Source organism: Centruroides sculpturatus, unplaced genomic scaffold, assembly GCF_000671375.1.
Source record: "Centruroides sculpturatus isolate CEXI.00-Female unplaced genomic scaffold, Cexi_2.0 scaffold263, whole genome shotgun sequence".
In the NCBI taxonomy this organism is placed as follows: Eukaryota; Metazoa; Arthropoda; class Arachnida; order Scorpiones; family Buthidae; genus Centruroides; species Centruroides sculpturatus.
Window position 1 is genome coordinate 165,312 of NW_019384587.1, and position 14,196 is coordinate 179,507.

The 14,196-nt window shown below is 32.1% G+C and overlaps 1 protein-coding gene and 1 pseudogene across 1 annotated transcript in view; one reads left to right on the top strand and one right to left on the bottom strand.

Annotated features, from left to right (window-relative positions):
- The first annotated feature begins 5,667 nt into the window (after window positions 1–5,667).
- Window positions 5,668–14,196, top strand: part of LOC111624673 (nuclear factor related to kappa-B-binding protein-like) — a 60,751-nt gene continuing 52,222 nt past the window's right edge. Inside the window, exon 1 of the mRNA XM_023367582.1 lies at window positions 5,668–5,700. The gene's annotated coding sequence lies outside the window, so the exon portion shown is untranslated. The remainder of the gene's footprint in view (window positions 5,701–14,196) is intronic.
- Window positions 8,023–9,486, bottom strand: LOC111624672 (annotated as a pseudogene).

The following is a 14,196-nucleotide window of genomic DNA, read 5'->3' on the forward strand; positions in this document are numbered from 1 at the left end:
TCGAGCAGACACCTGGAATCGGACCTTTTTCGTGACCTGAGGCGGTCTCAGTTTATCCCAAAACAAAAGAGAGACCAATCGGGAAGCGAGAAAGGGGATGAAGGGCCAATCGGAAGTCCGAAAAGTGGAAGAGAAAAACTATAAAAATCGGAAAATCAAGGTCGAGGGGGCTCTCCTCCGACTCCACGAAAGTTTATACAATTCAAGAATATTTTGTACCAGGTATGTATATCCACCACACATTTTATTTCACCGAGTAAGTTTTTATAATTTTATTTTTAATTTTAGCCCTTATATTGTGGCTAGCGATTCAGAATGTAATTGTGATATTAAAAATACATTTAGAGAAGTCTACGGTTTTTACTGGCTTATCGAACAAACGATATGAATGGACCCTTGACCATTACTGACGCGCAATTAACTGATTGCCCCTGGAAGTCACTTATTACAGAAACACAGCTTCCCTACTATCAAATGTCACGGCACGCCACTGATCAACGGAAAATAGAGCTCTTAAGAGCCTTATGGTAGCTGCCATCTTGTTTGCTAGCTTATCCAGCACCGAAAAAAGATGCTTATAGTTTGCTGGAAGCAATTTGAGATTTTGAACAGAGGTGCTGGCTGCGCGCTGAGATTTTGAATACGCTCTAATATTTAATTATAGCCTTTACATCGCTCAAGAATTTGGCGTATCGTTTGGCGTCTTTATTATATAACGGGCTATGGTTGTTGATGTTTATACGTAATACGCGTGAACACAAATTTGAAGAAATGTGTGATCACAAGGGACGCTGAGATGGTAGCGGAACGAGTGCTAAACAGAGACTGATGAAGTATGCGCACACCCGAGACATCTCCCCTTGCCACTTGTTATGCGAAACGTCGTTCGTTAAGCGAGTCGTTTTTACAATTTATTTTTCTCGTTATACGAATTACTCGTTGTGTTATGTTCCACTGTATAATAATAGATTATGAACAGTGGTGCGTTATAGCGTATTGGGGCCCAGGTAAATTTGAATTAGGGAGCCCCGTGTATAGTGTTCACTTCAGACATTTTTGTTCGGGGAATTCCCCAGTATCTATATTCGTTTTCTAACGCGATGTTTGCGCTCTGCTAGTGCACTTTGCACAGGCCGGATGGTCGAGCGGTCAAGGAGGCAGCCTACCGCTCTGGGTCACTATTCTCTTATTGCTATCTGGCACAAGAGAAAAGTGTTAAGAAAATTTTTCTGAACGAACAATTGTACACAGTGCGGCAATTATATTCCGGGACTGGATCTATAAAAATGAAACAAAACAATTTTATTCAAATCTTTTTATTAAATTATTCAAAATACTCTCCTCCTGCTTCAATACACTTTTTACAGCGATTCAATAGTGATTCAAATGCCTGCTCAAACTCAATTTTCGGTATTGCCTCTAATATGCGCGTAGACTCTCTTTGGATGGTTTCAATATCATTAAAAATGCGTCCTTTCAACTTTATTTTCATTTTTGGAAATAAAGAGAAGTCACATGGTGCTAAATCGGGGGAATACGGCGAATGATTCAACACACAGACTTGATTTCGTGCCAAAAATTGACGAACAATCAATGATGTGTGACTCGGTGCATTATCGTGTAACAAACACCAGTCATCAGAATTGCGATATTCTGGTCAAATTCGACGAATTCTTTCCATTAATCGTTGTAAAACTCCCAAGTAGAAAGCAGCAGTAACTGTTTGACCCTGTGGGACGAACTCACGGTGGATGACGCCTTTGCTATCGAAGAAAACAATGAACATTGTCTTGATTTTTGATGGAACTTTTCGTTTTTTCTTGGCTTGAGGTGATGATAAACACTCACTTCCATACACTTTCTGCAGCATTTTGAACGTTTCTGTGGCACTTGTGCCAAGTTTAGCGTGAAATTTAATAACAGCACGTTGTTCCATTATTGTTTGCCGACATGTAACAAAATAAACTGATAAACAAAATATCAAAAACAATGATAAATGTCAACCGATTTAAATAAAAGTTTTAGGTTAGTAGCGACATCTGTTCAAACTTCATTTGACATAAAATTTAAACAGATGTCGCTACTGGTTGGTGAGATATAGCTTCAATCCCGGAATTTAATTGCCGCACTGTGTATGTAGCCTATATCTAATGAAAATTTATTAATAAATCAACCTAATTTAATTTAACGATAATTTGTATAAAAATCTTAAATCTAAATAAGGAATATGTTTCGAGTCGAGACTCCACACCAGTTTATTTAATTTAAATCACGTAAATAAAATATAAAGAATCTCTTTCGAGAGACGTAGGCCTACCGAATCAAAATTGTAACGAAAAGATTCGAAATGAAAAGAACAATCAACATTTTCAGACAAATTTCTTTTCATTTTAGCGACCAACAATAAAAAAAAGAACAAGTGAAAACTATTGTCAATTAAGTGTGACGTCACGACAAATGCGTCACTTATTAAGTCGAAATTTCCATTAAACCATTTAAATCATTACAACAAATGCCCAATACTTGTATATAATTTTTAAATTTTGTATAATTCAGCATAATTCGGAAATTAATGAAAATTGGTAACAAAATACAAGGAATTATCTCTCAACAATATACAGTAGTGTCAATTTCTGCTGTAGTATTATGGATTTATGGTGGCGATAAACAAGGTGCGAGATATAATAGACAAAGAAAAGTTAATCTCATAAGTAGTCTGAAATTATCGGAATGTAAAGATCGAATTCTTCAATAGAAATTATATTGTGAGACATTAATGAATTATTTTCAACAGGAGTGTTCTCCAACGACTCCTGTTTAGTTGCTGTAGCGACTCGCAAATGTCTATTGTGATAGGGTAAAAACTTATAGCAGCGATATTTGTAGTAGAATTTTATCGTTTCTTTTCCCTCGAAAAGTCAACTCGCTACTTTTATCGCGTCGCAAATTGCATTTACTAGCTTTGTGGTGAAACCGTTTTTTCGGGTAAAGAAACGGAATGCTAAACTGTCCAGCGTAGTGCTGTAATACGATACAGTACTTTAAAAACTGAAAATAACTTCAAAGTAATAATTTAACAGATAACATTCATTATTTTTATGGTTAAACTTTTGACACTTTTTATGTCTATAATATATAAAAATGTGTTGTTGTTATTAGTGGCGTAGCGTGGGTGTCAGCCGCCCGGGGCGGAGGAAAATTTTGCCGTCCCCTTATTTAGGTATCTCAATTTAAAAGACTAAAATTCAGTTTCGTCACAGAATAAGTAATGAAAAATTCCATGTTCATTTCAATCGGTTCGAATCGTAGGTGCGACAAAAATATGAAATGAAATGGTTCGAATTTTTAAAAGATATTATTATTATTTATTGTGAGATTTTGCTGCTCCCTAAAAGTGCCGCCCGGGGCGGGCCACCCCACTACGCTACGCCACTGGTTGTTGTCATCTTAAGTTATGGCAACACTTGGGCGATCTGCCTAGGTGGGATGCCTTCCGGGAGGTCTTTTTATGGGAAACTGGCCCCTATTTAGGCGTTAACCCCCGGAAAACTCCACGTGACCAGCTCGTCCGAGCGAGGCGCGAACCCACGACCGAACTCCCAGAAAAAATGTGTTAAAAATACGTGAAAGTATAGAAAAAGAAATACTGTATTTAGTTTCAAAAATCACTACGTGTCTAGTTATACAGTGACAGAAAGAAAGAATCCGGTTTTTCAGCTTTATATAGGCTGCGTTTCTTTATGCAGCGAGAGTGCAGCGTAAATGACGTCACGAGCAGCTATCGCTACACGTCGCTGCATCATAGTTTAGAAACGCTTTCCGCTCGAGCGAAACATGGACGTTTATAATCTATCCTTTAATTCCAGTTACAGCCGAAAATAGTGCTTAGTTAAAGAACTACAATATTTAAATAAAGAGATATAAAGAATCGAGCATTTATCTTTCCATAAATGTGAACAAAGTAAAGATAAAAGATATATAATTATATTTAAAATATAGTATTTTCTTATTCTTTAGATAACTTTCAGAGTCATTTCATAAAATTTAATCCTTCTTAATCTTTCCATAATATTTTTATCAACAGTCACTTCGACTTTTTTATTTTTATAGCATAATATCGTATTATACACACAAGCGTCCATTTTGCTTTACACGTGTAGCGGACGTAAAAGCTGCTTTATCTTCGCTGCAGCGACCTCTTGCAGCAAACGTTTAGAAACGGTTCGCTACATTGCAGCGCTGCATTTAGAAACGGGTTTCAGAGGGTTCGCTGTAAAGCGCTTCTCGAGCGCTGCATAAAGAAACGCGGCCATAGTTAGATAATCGTTTATATAACTATGTTTACCGAGTGTAGAAATGTAACACCTGATGAACCCAAGTAACATCAAAAATCTTACAACTGAAATGCATAGTATAATTAAAAACTAACATATACAGTATAATCCTTAGTAGTTGTCTGTGTTGAAATGAGGTTACAGATTTAAAAAACGATGGTGGAATTCTGTATTAACTGTTAAGTTTTCAAATTCTTTAAGATGATTTTTTGAAGAATTAATTTTAAAGTAATGTAGAAACAACCGTACCATAAGAAATATATTTATCTTACTTATAGAAGAATAAAAGCTTCCTTAGCAAACAAATCTCGAATTTTTTAAAAATTATTTTAATTCCACCTCGCAAACACTAAGACGTTTTTTTATACCCATTATTATTTGGCCAAGCCCACAATGGAGACGTCCGGATAATGAGAGAAGGGAGGGGCCCTACATATTCGGATTAAGTTAACCATTCCATGAAAATGTTGAACTAACGCGAACTCGAATCCGGATCTCCAGAGCGGCATGCGGAGCATTTGCATTTAATTTCTGATTTATTGAAACGAGGCACCAGTACATTCTGGGCCTGTATTTTTTCTGCTTAACTGGATCTGACCGGCAGTAGGGTCAAGCGTGTAATGATAAACGTATACGATTCAAAACACCCATTCAAAATTTTCGAGATTTCGACCCGAAATCGAACCAGGATCATCCTAAGCGGCGGGTTTTTTTTTGGCATAAATAATGACTAATTTACGAATTTAATTATTGGTTTCAAGACAGAAATATAAATTTTACAAAACTGTTATTCTGTTTAAATTTTTTTACGCTAACGTGGACATAAGGCCATTTTATTAGAATAAGTTTTCCAAATACTGTATGTTATATGACAAAAAAAAAAAAAAACGGAATAACTGCATTATTAATTTTACAGTGAAATCATAATTTAAAATAAAGATGTCACAAAGAATTATAAAAACACGTTATGTATTAAATACATCAAAAATAAATAAAAACGAAAATTTATCCGCCATTAAATTAATGTTCGATGAAATTTTGATAATTTTGCAACTTAAAAATTTATTGAATTAGAATTAATTATATTTATTTGTATGAAACTAAATGTATTAATATATAATAAAAAAGAAAGATAATTCGAAAAATATAAAAATGTTTTTGTTAAATATGTCGCTTGGCATGGTTTCTTATTATTCCGTAAGAAAAATTGTAGATTCGAGTTGTAAAAGGAAATTTATAGTTATTTTTTAATTTTAAAATGTTAAAAATATTAAATTTTAACGAAAGAATATTATTTGTAATATTCTTCTCGGAAATTCGGCGTTTGTTTGATTTTTAAACATTTATCATTAGATATAGATGATTGGTAAATATTGATTTTTTTTACATTTAAATTATTAAATGTTTATTATTTATTTTAAAATATTAAAAAAATTAAACGTGTAATTTATAAAATATAAAATTTCTATAGGAATTATTTCAGATTGTACTCTATCGATGGTGAAATATACAAATTTTAAAAATGTTTTTATTATATTTCAGCTCAGACATACTAAAATATGCAAATTAGTTGTGTTTTAAGATGCTTTTTGTACTACATATGTTCATTCTGTCTTGTGTTATTTTAACATAAAATGATCAGTCATACTCGTGTTTTGATTAGGTTCTTGAAAATATTTATATCATGTACAGTACATATATTTCTGTACTTTTATATGTGTTTAGTTCTATATTCTATATCTATAGTCCTATATTAAACATTTATCTAATTGTTATATCTATAGTTCTCAATAGTTTGGTTTTCTATGATTATAATCTATATATGTTCTTTAAAGGACTAACCATATACATCATCAACATTTGTAAATGGCCAGACTGATTATTTGGAAGTTCTGGCAAATGCCAGAAAGGCCAGTGCCTTCCAAGTTTGTTAACACTATGCTCTAATTATATGAGAAATGCATAATTTTAGAAACCCATTAGAGTAAATGACTTTTATATAAAAATTGTAGGCATGATGATGATGATGGATGTTTTGATTGGTTGATCTGAGAATATAATGAGCATGTTACTTATCTTTGTTGTGTATACTTAAATGATTTAACGTGATGCAGGGCCAAATGTTGCTTCTGGTCTGGCCCAGCATTTTTATAATTTATTTCGCTGTATGAAATGTTTCTGGTATGTATAATAAATGTTAATACATATAAGTTATGGTTATTATATGTATAATAAATGTTCAAACATATATAATATAACATATAATAAGCCAAATTCAGAATGTTAGTATGTAAATCAGATTTTCCTTTGATTGGATATATATATATACATACATACATACATACATACATACATATTAGTATTTATATATGAGAATTATATTTCGGGTTATTTTTATTTATATGTAATCTTATATAACAGTTTATATACAATGCCAAATGTAATTGTTGATTTTATGAAGATTTTTGAGTAAAATTGGTTCCAGATAAAGGATTACTTGTGAAATTAAAAATTAATAAATGTAATTTTCTAATTATATTTGAAAAATGAATAAAGACAAGGACATTAAATATTGAAAATAATAAAATAAGTACTGTACAATATATATTTTACCCAAAGGAAAATATTGGAATGCTACTGTTGAAAGTAAAAATTTAACATTTTGTTGAAAGTCTTTTTTCTTTGTCTGTAATTAAATTTACTAATTTATATATAATTTTTTATTTATATTTTGCTTCAATTTTCATGAAATAGTTGTTCAATATCATATCCTATTTTAAATTCAAATCGATGATATATGATTAGTTTAAGAGATTGTATTGATATAAAAAATATCTTTTGTTTTTGGAAACACCGATTATAAATATGTTGAAATGTTTTTTCCTGTAATCTTGTAGGTATGGGTGTTTAATGGCTTTTTTGGTGAATAAAAAGTCCACAACTTAAGAATTTAACCTTTATTTTCTTTGATAGTGTGCTTTTTTGTTAATCTACACTTAAAGGTTAATAAAGGCTAAATTCTAAAGTTGTGGATTGTTGATTTACTGAAAGAGCTATTAAACACCTGTATCCGCAGGATTACAGGAAAAAGCAATTCAATATCAAAAATGTTTGTCTAAAGCTATGCTTATATGGTTGCTCTACAGCTGCACCAGTAATCCACAACCAACTCACTGTTCTTTGGTGAACCCCTTCAAACTGTGTCTGAGTGCAACCACAATTGATGATAAACTATTAATGGTTTGTTTTCTTCACACTGATTGTAAGTGCCACACAATGAGAGGTATTGAATACAGTGATGTAGAAAGATGGTGGTCTGTTGAACTAATGCTTTGGTAGCTTGTTTCATCAAACTAATTTACCAATATGATTCTTTACAGAATATCAGTTCAATAGATTATCATTGAAAAGACTAAGAACAAGTCTTGGAGAGAAATTAGTGAAAATTTAGGATTAAAGGCAATGTTTAAGGCAATCGTTTTATTTCAGATACTGTCATGATATGGACTATTCATTTCTGATTATTCATATATTTTAATTAGTTAAAGAATTTCAAAACAAACCAAAACACTGATGCTATTACTTTAACATGATTGGTTTATATTTTAAATTGAGACTTGTTTTTTGCCGCTAAATCTCGCACACGTTTTAAAGATGGCAATTGGACAGCAATACATTCTTCTTCCTGTTATAACCACTTCATAGCCATCTCAAGATAGTGAAAAGCTTCCTCACTGGATGGTCCTTTTTCAGCATGGTTGTCATCACTAGGCTCATCCTCGTCATCGCAAGGGTCTTGGTCATCAATGACACTGGCAATGATTTCATTATCTGACAATACTTGATAGCCAGAGTGATTGACATCACATTCAAACCAGTCTTGAATGTTTTCCTCATCACATTCTTCAAATCCTGAACATTCTTTAATCAGCCCAAGCAGTTGTGATACAAATTGCCTGTTTGGTGGCTCTTCAGGTGCAGTAATAGACTCATTTGATGGTAGGAGCTTATTCCAAGCTGCTGTTAGTGTAGTGTGCTTGACAGTAGCCCAAGCTTCTGCTGCCATGTACACAGCATCCTTCAAGTTAATTTAAGTGTACACATGTTGAATTGTTTTTTTCATATTTTTTCCCAATCATTATCATATGCAGCAATGCCTTTCTGTAATAATGTTTGAAGCTTTCAATGACCTGGTGTATTGGTTGGAAGATTGAAGTAACATTGGGAGACAAGAAAACAAATTTAAACTTTCCATCTTCTCTTTCCAGTGAAACGTTTGAGAGATGACTTGGGGAATTATCAGTCAACAATAAAACATTTCCAGAATTCCCAGTTGTAAGCTGATGCTTTTTGACTTCAGGGATAAATGCAGTGTCTACCATTCTTTAAAAATGTTGTATCCATCCATGAATTCTTTTGATTCTTGTAGGTGACCAGCAATTTTTTTATACCCTTAAAGCACCGCAGATTTTTAGACTTCCTTACAATTAGCAAAGGTAGCCTGTGCATTCCAATAACATTTCTGCATACCATAGCAGTGATGCATGATTTGCTTGCCTTAAAACAAGGTGCTGACATTTCATTCTTAGAAACTAGGGTTTTTGTTAGCATTTTCTTCCAGTACAAACCAGTTTCGTCTGCATTGTAGACATTGGTTTTTTGTAGCCCTCCTTATCAATCATGTTTTTAAAAGACACTTTCAAATGTTCAGTATCAGTATCAGCCAGCAGTTTTTCATCCTAATTCCCTAAATCCATGCCTAGATTTGAAATGCATAAGTCAGCCAGTAGTTGCTTTAAAATCAGCATTACCCCTAGTTTCTTGTTCATTTCAAGAACTTTTTCACAAATCAAAGGGACCACTTATTGGTTGTCCTTGGCTATATACCTGCATGAACCATGTTTAAACTGCAGTGTCTAAATCTTGGTTTTCTGCCATTTTCATCATTTTTCTGTGCAAGCTTCCGTCTTCACTGTCAAGTATACTCGCAAATTTTTTAATGGCATCACTTCTTTTTAATATCTGATATTGTGGCATTTTCAACTCCATATTCCAGAGCTAAGCTTGATCCACTAACACCACTCTTCAACAGGTCTATTATTTTAAGTTTATCAGAAACACTGAGAACAACATGTTTACGTTTAGTTGCCATTGCAAACAGTACAACAACTACAGCATGATCTGTCACAAGTAACAAAGGTTGGTCACATAGGCTGGTTGGCAGGGAGGGAGGAAATGCTGCAGTGCCACGGCACTAGTGGAAATTTGAATTTGTTGACTGGAACGCTTTCGGGTAACCAATATTTCAGTTTATTGTTCATTTGGATAATTGATGCTCTACTGTACAGTCTTCCTCCTACTTGTTAGACTTTGTTGCTTCCACACACATCTTGGATGTCATGATTAATAAGTAAAGTAGATATTGGGTTGAACATAGTTTTTACATATTTTTAACAGCTGTTGTTACTTAACACAGATATGTGATTTAATTATGACAGCCTTGAAATTTAACATACTATTGCTACTTTGAAATTGTATTCTTTGTTCATAAGCTTATTTTATGCTTTGACTGCATTTTACTCTCCCAGTTCTGTTATATATAACAGAGGGAAAGCATGGTGATTGGGCATAAATGACCCCTGAAGATTTTTACACTTTTGGACTCAGAACATTGAAACATCAAGAAATTCAAAAAAAATTTGGGGGTTTTTCTTTATGTATGGGTGTGTGTATGTGGAGGGGGCATAATTTTGTTCACCCTCTTTGAAACTTAATTCCTGTGCTTTTTGTCAAAAATTTCTGAAATTTTGCAGGGAGGTTAGAGTATTAGGGGGATTGATGCTTTTAAAGTTTGGTGGTTAAAGGTCAATGGAGTGGGGAGATAAAGGGAGTTGTGTATTGTATCTCCAGTAGGGTTGGATTTAATGACAATTTTACTCATTATTAGCATTTACAATTTTTTATAAAACCCATTCCTACCCTCAAAATGAAACTTTTTGTCATTTTATAATAATTAAAAATATAAAAAGTTTAATAATAAAATATCATAACAGATGGTACCCACACAGTTTTAAATGGTTTCAGGAAAGTTAAGCAACTTATTGCTGGATTTTTTTCTTATGGAATTGCAGGCTTTTAAGCCTGCTAAGTACCAACATACTCCATAACCATCAGTACATTCATTACTAAAATGCTAATGATATGCAAACTAATAATATATAATTTATTTTCAACTTTTCACTGGTCAAATTTAGTTTGAATGTTCTTCATGAATATCAGCTTAATTAGGGTTGCATAATGGCACTAGATTCTTTGTTTTCTATTGTATTATATTCTTGTTCTGTAGAGGCCAAATATAAGACCTTGTGGCTGTAGGTTACTTATGACTGATAGTTTCTATAATATTGCTAAAAAATTATTTTATTGATAATTTTCATCAATGTTTGAAATTGATGGTAAGCAAGAACATAGCTTTTTCTTAAGGTTTTTTTTTCCTCTCCTTATATTATTAATAATTAGAAAACTTTTAAAAAAACTGCTTTTAGGATTGAAAAGATTTATTGAATTTAGTATTTATAAATACACTTATACTCATTTCCAGAATGTACAGTAGAACTCCAATTATTTGAACTAATTGAAACCGGAAATTATTTGAATAAATGCTTTCCATTCTTCTATGACCACCAAGTGTCTCTGTCATAATGATCTCATTGTTGTTCTGCAAAACATCTTTTGTCAAGTCTGTCTGGCCAGCATTATCATTCCTTTTCTTTTTCTCACTTTCTGTTGTATGCAGGGCCAGCCTGAACAAAAGCGGGGCTCGGTGCAAAGTTAACTTGCAGGATCTTAAAACAAATTTTGTATGACAAAATAATAATTTATTGCAATTTGCTATTTATTACATTGCACAAATTGATATAGTAAGGAGTACATGAAAATGATAAATAATTAAATTATTTTAATAAAATTAAGATTTCAATTACACAAAAAATCTTTAATAAATAAAACAAGAATAATTGTTTTATATACTTATAAAATACAATTTGGTATGCAAATTACTACAATAAGGTTACAATATGTAATTTTTGTTTCATTTTCTTTTATGTTTTATAGCAAATTCATTGATATCATCATAATTTAGTTTTTTGGCTAATTTGGATTTGATAGATAAAATGGTTAAGGAGGTAAATTGTTCTTGACTGATGCTAGATCTCAAGTAATTTTTTATTATTTTCAATCTTGAGAAAGATCTTTCTGTAGATGCAACAGTAGTTAGTAAGGTTAATATAATTTACAGAACAGTAACAAAATTTGGATACAATTCAAATAAATTATTGTTAAATAAATATTGTAATACAGTAGAGCGTCGATTATCTGAAAGTCAATCATCCGAAGCGTCAATCATCTGAAACAATTCCAGTCGGCAAATTTAAATTTTTGCCAGTGCTGTGGCACTGCAATCTTTGGCTATGTCTTGGGCTACTCAAATATTTTACGTCTTTGATACTAAATTAACTTCTGAAGTATAATTTTTTTATTGTTTTTATATTTTTCAATATATTTATTTTGTTCATACAAAATAAAAAAATAATTTTTAACGATACAATAGTCTTCGTTAGGCTTAACATCGATGAAAATTCAACGCAAAGCGACACACAATGGAGAAAAATGTCTAGATGGGATAAATTAATATATTTTTTCGTACATAATCGGTTATCCAAAACATCGATCTTCTGAACAATCCCAGTCCCCAATTTATTCGGATAATCAACGCTCTACTGTATTGTGATTCTGGAAGGCAAAACTCAGTGATAAATTTTGATTTCATTAAATAAATCAGTCTGCCAATCTCTGAATTTCATCATTTCTTTGTATTTTATTCTTTGTTTTTGACCAGTTATTCGTTTGTTCTGGAGGAAGGTGAAGTAATTTGTAAAAAGCATGATTGGTCATCCAGTGATCCTTCTTCTCTCTTGTCAATGAAGAATGATATGCTTCCATGTGACATGGATAGCATATCATCAGTCATATAACACCATCGAAAAAGGGGGAAATGATGGCCATCCTCCTCATCTTTTCTTTTGCATGTTGTGAAATTTATAACAATTAATTGATAATTTTTTTGTTCTAATTCGTTTCTCTAAATTATTTTAAATTGATATTACTGTACTAAAAATTTGGAAAGGAGGGCCCTAAAATTGGAAAAATATGCAAAATTCCTTTACAACGTTGGTTGATATACAAATAATCTCAGTGTTGTGTTTACACATATCTTCGCGATGTGGATCCAAAGGGCGTCCTGTCTGATAGCTAACAATTACTCTTTGCAAGCGCAAGTGATTTTCAAATTACAATCTGCATACGTAGTGATTGACTCGAAGCACCCAACCTTGCCTTGTATTGGTTGACGTAAAATGTTTGCTAATTGCATGATAATATTCAAATGTATGTATATTCAGATTAAAACAAGAAAAAAGAAAATGAAACCATTTTGATTTTGCAAAATCAGTCAGCGGTGCGGGGTCTTCAGAAATGTGGGGTTTTGTGTGCTCTCACCGTTTGCACCTCCCCAGGCTGGCCCTGGTTGTACACTTCTGATTTCTTCTAGAAACTTTCAAACACAAGACTTCTTTGTTTAGCTACACTTTCTTTACAGATGAGCAGCTGTTTTGTTTGGCATCCTTTGTTTATGGATTCTGTGACATAGGAATTCTAATCAATCATTTCCATAGCCTGGTGCACCTGTCAGGAACGTTCTTTGTTTGGAAAAAAAAAGCTCAGTTTAGATAACTGAAGATTTGAATGATTGGCATTTGCATAAGTGGAGTTCTACTGTAGTATGACCCTAATAATAGAAATGTATTTTTCTTATGCATTGATGTTATATGTTAACTTTATATATTTTATCTTGAAAATCAGCACAAGAATGCCTGAAAGCATTACATTGAATAAATATTTTATTTCTTAAAAATAAGTTTTTCAAAGTATTTTAATTTTTTTCTGATTCTTACTCTCCTCAAAGTTCCATGTAAAAATTTGAGCATAGTAGAGAGCATCATTGTTAAAAAGATTCTTTGAGCATGTTAAATATTTCATCAAAGAGTTTTTGAAATAAATAAAATAATTTACAGGAATTTTTGTTGGATAATGAATCCATTGTGGATAGATATGAACTGTTTTGAAATGGCAACAATAAGCTGTCAACTGAACAGAGTTAGGTCTGCATAAATTAGGCTAAATATAATAGTTAAAATTTCACATTATTGAAAAAATGCAATGATTTCTAATTCATACAATTTTAATAGTGATAGCATTAGTCTCATTACTTTTGAAATATGCTTTGTATCAGTAAGTTTTAAAATGTAACATTAATGTAAAAATGAATAATTAATTGTTTGGATCAGAAATAATTTAATTAAATACTTTAAATTTGTAAACTGAGTACTTTGGTGTTTTAGATGTTCCAGTTCTGATATTAAAATAGGTGAAGACTTAAGACTGCAATTAAACTTTTGATGCTTTTATTTACAACAAGTATTACATTTTAAAACTGGATTCCATTATATATGTATATTATTCATCATCATTATTATACAGCTACACAGATTGTTGTTGAGATCTTTTGCTGTCATTACTTGCCCTCCGTTTTTTTTTTTTTTTTTTAGTTTGTCTGTCTTAATTGCTCTAAGTCTTGATATATATATATATATATATATATATATATATTCCATATTTTTGGATGCCTTCCTGTTGATCTGTTATCCACTATATTTTACTTTAGCACTTGGTACCTTCTCAGTACATATCTGTACCATTACAGTTAACTCACATTTTAATACTAATTGCTAAGGAAAGTAGTTAG